We start from the raw sequence: 7,900 nt of genomic DNA, 5'->3' as shown, positions 1-7,900 counted from the left end.
AGAGCACCCGTGAGCCGAAGCCCAGCAAGAAAACTCATGCAGAACATAACATATGCAACGTATACAGTTTATCATAACAGATAATCCACAATTAAACAAGTCAATCATTAGACTAAGCAAACACGGCCATGCCGCCCCAGAGCCTTACCGAAGCCTGGGGTATCGGTTCTCACCGCGAGGATAACTCATGTATCCCTTGGGTCCCACCCTGAATATAGCATCCCATGTGCTAGGTGTTACTTTCGGCCCACGGCCGCCCCGGCTTACGCCGTACCCGGCCCACGGCCGCCCCGGCTTACGCCGTACTCGGCCCTTGCCGCTCATTTCATCATAATCACACATATAGTACATTCAAAATAATCATTCACTCACATCATGATTCATTTAAGGTTTAAACATTTGCACATAATACAATCTGGGGCCATGCCCTAACCTCGGGTGTTATAGTTTTCTTACCTGCACACCGAGCCTCCTGATGCACTTAAGCCACGAGCACGGTCCTCAAGCACGAGCCTCACCAACAACCTAGTCACAACACACAAGAAACATCCCTCAATACTAATCAACCCAAAACCACTTCCCGGGACCAATCCCGCACTCTCGGGACTTCTAAAACCTTAAAACAACACCCCGGAGTCATCCCCCGAACCCCCGGAGCAAAGGCCTAAAATTGCCTAAAAAATGATGCCCTGAAATTTGCCTTGTGCCGCGGCACCACATCCTTGTGCCGCGGCACCCACCAGCCAGAGGCTCCCTTGCCGCGGCACGAAAAACTTGTGTCGCGGCACGCCTTCGCAGACCCAGAATTCTGGGTTTTCTCCTGCGTTTTCTCCGAGCTAAAACCTTCCCAATTCATACTAAACCAATACCCAAACCCCAAAATCATTTTCAAACATCAAATAGACTATATAACAACCCATAACTCAAGGTTCAAGCTCAAAACATCAATACACCCAAGATTCACACCCATTGATTCCTATTTTCAGCAACTCATCCCAAAACTCAAACAACTAACTCAAGCTCTAGATTTTACAATTCAAAACAGAAATCAAAACTTAGGTATGTATAAAGCTCTTACCTCCAATGGAGAATCCACACAAGGCTTGCTTGACCCCTTCCTAGACTCCCACTTCTCCTTCTCTTCTTCTTCTTCTTCTTCTTCCTCATGCCCTAGCTTTTCCCTCTCATTTCTCTTCTCTTCAAACTCTATCAAGACTAAACATAAATAAGCCCCAAACCGTACACCCCATATACACAGCCCAAATTTGTCTATTAACCTTGCCAAATGACCACTTTACCCTTACTTACCTATCTTTTCCTACTTAAACCTCAAGGGCACTTAAGTCCTTTCATTTCTATTTCATTTCTACCATTTTCTCTCTAAAAGTTGTTACTCTCAGCAGTAACTAATGGTTACCCAGGTTACTAAATCTCCAATAACCATTACCCGCTAAATCTCAACTTAACCATAAAATTCCCGAGGTACCCCTAGGCTCCTCCCGAGCCGGGTACAGAAATCCCGTTGCAACTCTTGAGTTAACTAGCTCTCTAGGACCGTCTCGGCACGTGCATCACAATAATACAACCACACCCACGTGGTACAATTCACAGAATACAATTATCACATATCAATACCGTTATGTCAATCATGGCCAAAATTACATTTACGCCCTTCTAACACGATCCGGGCCTACATGCATACTAGTATACATAGTCATGCATCTCAGATAAACAAATAGTCAAATAACATGCTTTAAATCATAACCATGCATTTAATTCATAAAATCACACATAAATCCCAACCTGCCCTCCTGGCACACTAATCAAGGTCCTTAAGCCTTATTAGCGAATTTGGGTCGTTACAACTATCCCCTCCTCATAAAAATTTCGTCCTCGAAATTTATCCAACATATCAGTCAATAAACCCGCAGCTCTTGGCCATAACTTCCAAGGTCCACCGCCTTTACTTTACTTTTCAACAACAGTCTTACAGGAGTAACAATCTTGCCTCACAAGATCTTGTCTCACGGCCATACTCTCGATAGCCTTTCGCTACACCGCAACCCTGCCGAAGCCCAGGGTCTGCCTAGGTTACAATGACCAATTCATTGTCTTATTCCTGATTCCAGAGATTCTCAAACGTCATCACCTCTACTAGGTGGGATTAGCTTGTAGGCCCCGCTGGCCTAACACTTAATACAACTTCAGAATTTTAGGCTGAATTAAGAGTCAGAACTCTCCCTTCGTCCTCTGAACACCTTACCAATCCTCGTTTGTTATTACGCAGAGACGCAGCTCTTTCCTTCCGGAACTTTATTTCCTCATAAATTAGCAATTTACCAACTCTTTAATCTTTCAAAATAGGCAGACACTCCTGCCTTAAGAAGTTTCAACGACTTCTTTGGCTTTCACTCTGAACTAAAGCCAAACTGTAGCATTCACTATCCTTCACCTCTTACCAAGCCCTATGTCGCGTTACATTAATCAAGACACCAGCAATTGCCACCACGAATAATCCATCAGGGATTACACTTCCCTTAATACCTCAAGTATTCGCCTACTCAGCGCTCAACTCGATAAGACATTTGATAACTTTCAGACTGCCAATCACTTGCAATCAACTGATAATTCCAGGTTCCCACTCTGTTCTTTTTGTCCTCTAAATCCATTCCAACAATTTAAAATACTCTTGGGTCTCAATTCCGTATCATCGACGTTTTACCCTGCTACCAGTTCCCCTGAACCAACTACATCAACTCAAACCACCGAGTTAAAAATTTTTCATGTCCAATCACTTTACTCAAGGTCCAAAGTGGTCTATTCCCGTGATACACTACCACATCACCTAACCCCTCAGGGTCCAAAGGAAAACACAAGATTCCGTCACCCGCTCGACCCTCCCGGTACGACGTACCCTAGGAGGTGGAATGATGTCCATACAGAACCCTCATTCAAAACCAAATCCTATCTGGATCCTTCACTCGATCCTGGTATCCTACTTGTACCACCATGACAGGGTCCTTCCCTGTTTCAACTCAAGCCAACACTTTGAATTCCATAGCTCAGTGACACCCACCAGCTAATCATTGCCTACTAACATTATGCCAATCTCAGACGTTGCCTTGTCTATTCTATTACAATTTATGGCGTTATCCTTTGACTTATACATGCCTCACAGCTAGGAGTTCCGCCTCCAATTACATCGCCCTTCTTTCAATCAAGGATTTCAAACACTGATCATCCGTCTGTTACTTTTCACCGCACTGAGTCTCAATGATAACCTTTCTTACTAATACTCAAGACTTAAGTTCCTTATGCCATACACAACGGTCGACTTAATGTTCCAAGTGCATCAACCATGATCCATTCTGTCGCCTCCCGCAAGGTTTAATCCATCCTCGCATCAATTTAATCCTGGGCGTACCCAACCCGTGATGCACTCCCACATTTTCATAACCTTACCATAGATCAGGTCCTTTATGAAATCACTCTTTACTTAACCAAAACACACGCAAATTCCATCATCGTCCGTAACCAATCAAATCTTACCTTGTCTTCTGAATTTCTTTCTGATTTGACACCACTCAGTCCATCTAACCTCAAACTTTACTGTTCTTCTCATCTCTGATGTAGAAATCTTCGGAGGTGCTTATGCAGTAGATGACGCGCTTACCAGTCTTGTTATGCCTTCAATTCTTTGGATGTTCTTCATTAGCTTCCTTGCGGCTTCAGATCAAATCTCCTCATACCTGTCCTTTCTTCTTGTAGCTCTATTCTGAATACTCTTGACGACTCCCAAACTAACACTCCGTAGAACCTTACCTGAGACACCGCCTTCTGGGTACTAACGTCTTCAGCCTAATAATCAGTTGCTCACCATTTCCGTCTGGGAGTAATCCACATGCACTGCTCGTGAGCTTGAAGGGGACTCGTCCATACCGTTCACGCATTCTCCGCCTAAAGAATTTACCTGTGCTGCTGCAGCTTGAACAGTTCCAGAATCCTTGTTACCAATTTCTCACACCCTACCCGGTGCCACCTAATCAATTCACGAAAAGTCTTTATCCTTGGTTTCCAACTGGTAAAATCCAGGTCCTAGATCAACTTATCGTCCCATCTTGTATCCAACATTAAACTTTTGTTCTAACCCGACGATGCCAACAATCCCCGCAGTATAGCACACTGGCTATACCAGGCTCAGATTCCTTCGATTGCTTCAATAGACTTTCTGTCGGCCAAAACCGTCTTTTACAACATTCCTTATACCGATCCTTATCTGTAGTCTGACCTTGAAGTATCCCCTAAATCTTTCTTTACATACCCACGTAATTTTTCCACTGATCAGCTCTGTCTCCTTTACGTACTCCAGATGAAATCCTCAACAATTCATCTGCCAGAGTTTCTAATTCCTTCTCAATAAGTATTACTGTCCTCGGCCTCTCAAATGGCACCTTTGAGGCAACCTCTCTATGTCCATCTCCCTCTCGGAACATTCCCAACACCGAGCCCTTCCAGTTCGTTACATGTCCAAAGCATAAGCTCGTCAGTTAAATGCTCATCCTTGAGGACTCAGCCTCGAACCTCGAATGTATCGATGCATTCCAGTTCTCCGTTTCCCGCACCATGGGAAATCCATCCTAACATCTCGAGTCATTCTACGTAGAAGTCATGCCCTCACCTGGCCTCCTCTCAGGTGGCATCCTCTTCCTCATGTATACCAATAACCTCCCTGGTTCCTATCGCCATCTTGACAACCACCTTAGTAACCAAACTTCTTTCAAAGCTCAAATTAGGTGCCCAAGCACTGTCTGGGGTCCTTTCCCCTCAAAAGTGAGAATCCGACCTCACTGCGTTCTATCACCACAAGTACCATCTTATCAATCAGACTTTTCCCCCTTTCTGGCAAACTAGAAGCCATAGAACTATCCGGGGTCCCTTTAACTTGATTATCACAAATCTATCCTTACTAATTCCATCAAAGGAAGCACCGCCCTTGCGGCTCTATCACTCATGCTCTAAACATCAACCATCAGTTCCTCGAACAACATGGCCCTCTCCGCCATCCACATGCAGACGATAAACTCATACCTCAGAGCAGCCCAAATACCTTAGACTATTCCCGATCTTAAATCCTTAAATGGGTCGTCATCAATTCCGGATACATCCATCAGTATAACTTTCCGAAATGAATTACCCAGATCACCAAACCCATTGATTTACACTGTTGTTACCCCCAACAGTCCAAGCCAAACTTATAAGCCCACCAATCTCCATGGTGCAAATCATGTCTTTAAAATCTCTTCTAACCTTTCATCATATAGGTCCTTCCAAACCCATTAAGCCAGTACCTCAGCCCGAGTACCAAATCCGGGTACCTCTCTGCCTCAACATTAACACGACCCTCTAATCAGGATCCCTCATCCCCTTAACCAAGGGTGGAATTAACTCTGCTCGTCTATTGATAAATCCCTTGCCAACTCGAGCTCTCCTCAAAACCCGAGGATAACACCCCTTAAACCTCTCATGTAATACCTTTATCTGTCCATACCTCACAGTAAACCAACACTGGTAACCTTACTGTTAACACATCGGAATCAGCTAGTTTCCCCAAAGGAATCCACTGTTCTTCTATCCCATCTCAACTAACAAACTCCACAGCTAGCTCACACACTAGTGATCCTCTGCTGCTACTTTCAGGGGTAACTGGAGATCTCAATTCCAACTTATATCTAAAACCCCCTTTCAACACAATATCACGTCCACAAAACCCTTCTAGGAACCAACAACTCAAGTTCATCCGTCCAAACCGACCAAACTCCTGAACTCAGAGGTTCATACTCTGAACCAACTCACAACTAAATCCAAATATCCACAGGTATAATGCACACACAAGCATATACTAGGTCAAATCCACAATGATATACGTTTAGCTACCAGATTCAATCGTTACTAAGTAAATCCATACTTATCATGCTTCAAACAAGCCAATATACAAATATAACTAATGAATTAAATCCAGAAAATTAACCACATACACTCAATATGCGAACCATTATGCCAATATTCATCCACATACATAATAGTATTATTCAGCATGCATCAATCCCAACATGCAATAGTCAAGGGCCAGGCCCTATCAGTATCTCATGCATATGTCATTTCATTCCCCATGCTCCATATAAATAAGCAGGCAAACAGGCATTCAAACATATATTTAGACATGTCCATCACTCATACCAACCAACCCTGAGTCGAGCTTGTCACTGACAGCGAGCGTACATGTTCGGTCGATCTCCAGAACCAATAAACCTTGGCTCGCTCTGATACCAAGTTGTAACGCCCTACATCCTTAGAGCCGTTACTAAGTGAGTTTTAAGACAAAACAGTGCAATGAACTCGCTAACCGAGGTTTTGAAACAAAAGTGTGACTAATAAAAAGTTAAGGCTGTACTCTTTGAAAATGCGTTGACTCAATAAAAAACTTCTAGTATTTAAACAATTGGGATCCCAAAATAAGGTTTGAAAACTATTTACATCATGAAATAAGTTTACAGTTGATCGGTTACAAAATCATAGATTATTACAGCCATTTTCGAATAAACCCCCAACCAAAGCAGTCGGGCAGGCCAAACATGTACGCATCGCTTCACGCTCTCCGTACTCATGGTTGGTTGACTCAATCATTGCCCTTACCTGCAACACAGAGCACCCGTGAGCCGAAGCCCAGCAAGAAAACTCATGCAGAACATAACATATGCAACGTATACAGTTTATCATAACAGATAATCCACAATTAAACAAGTCAATCATTAGACTAAGCAAACACGGCCATGCCGCCCCAGAGCCTTACCGAAGCCTGGGGTATCGGTTCTCACCGCGAGGATAACTCATGTATCCCTTGGGTCCCACCCTGAATATAGCATCCCATGTGCTAGGTGTTACTTTCGGCCCACGGCCGCCCCGGCTTACGCCGTACCCGGCCCACGGCCGCCCCGGCTTACGCCGTACTCGGCCCTTGCCGCTCATTTCATCATAATCACACATATAGTACATTCAAAATAATCATTCACTCACATCATGATTCATTTAAGGTTTAAACATTTGCACATAATACAATCTGGGGCCATGCCCTAACCTCGGGTGTTATAGTTTTCTTACCTGCACACCGAGCCTCCTGATGCACTTAAGCCACGAGCACGGTCCTCAAGCACGAGCCTCACCAACAACCTAGTCACAACACACAAGAAACATCCCTCAATACTAATCAACCCAAAACCACTTCCCGGGACCAATCCCGCACTCTCGGGACTTCTAAAACCTTAAAACAACACCCCGGAGTCATCCCCCGAACCCCCGGAGCAAAGGCCTAAAATTGCCTAAAAAATGATGCCCTGAAATTTGCCTTGTGCCGCGGCACCACATCCTTGTGCCGCGGCACCCACCAGCCAGAGGCTCCCTTGCCGCGGCACGAAAAACTTGTGTCGCGGCACGCCTTCGCAGACCCAGAATTCTGGGTTTTCTCCTGCGTTTTCTCCGAGCTAAAACCTTCCCAATTCATACTAAACCAATACCCAAACCCCAAAATCATTTTCAAACATCAAATAGACTATATAACAACCCATAACTCAAGGTTCAAGCTCAAAACATCAATACACCCAAGATTCACACCCATTGATTCCTATTTTCAGCAACTCATCCCAAAACTCAAACAACTAACTCAAGCTCTAGATTTTACAATTCAAAACAGAAATCAAAACTTAGGTATGTATAAAGCTCTTACCTCCAATGGAGAATCCACACAAGGCTTGCTTGACCCCTTCCTAGACTCCCACTTCTCCTTCTCTTCTTCTTCTTCTTCTTCTTCCTCATGCCCTAGCTTTTCCCTCTCATTTCTCTTCTC

The sequence above is a fragment of the Humulus lupulus genome, chromosome 5, assembly GCF_963169125.1.
Source record: "Humulus lupulus chromosome 5, drHumLupu1.1, whole genome shotgun sequence".
NCBI lineage: Eukaryota > Viridiplantae > Streptophyta > Magnoliopsida > Rosales > Cannabaceae > Humulus > Humulus lupulus.
This window is presented reverse-complemented; position numbering follows the sequence as displayed.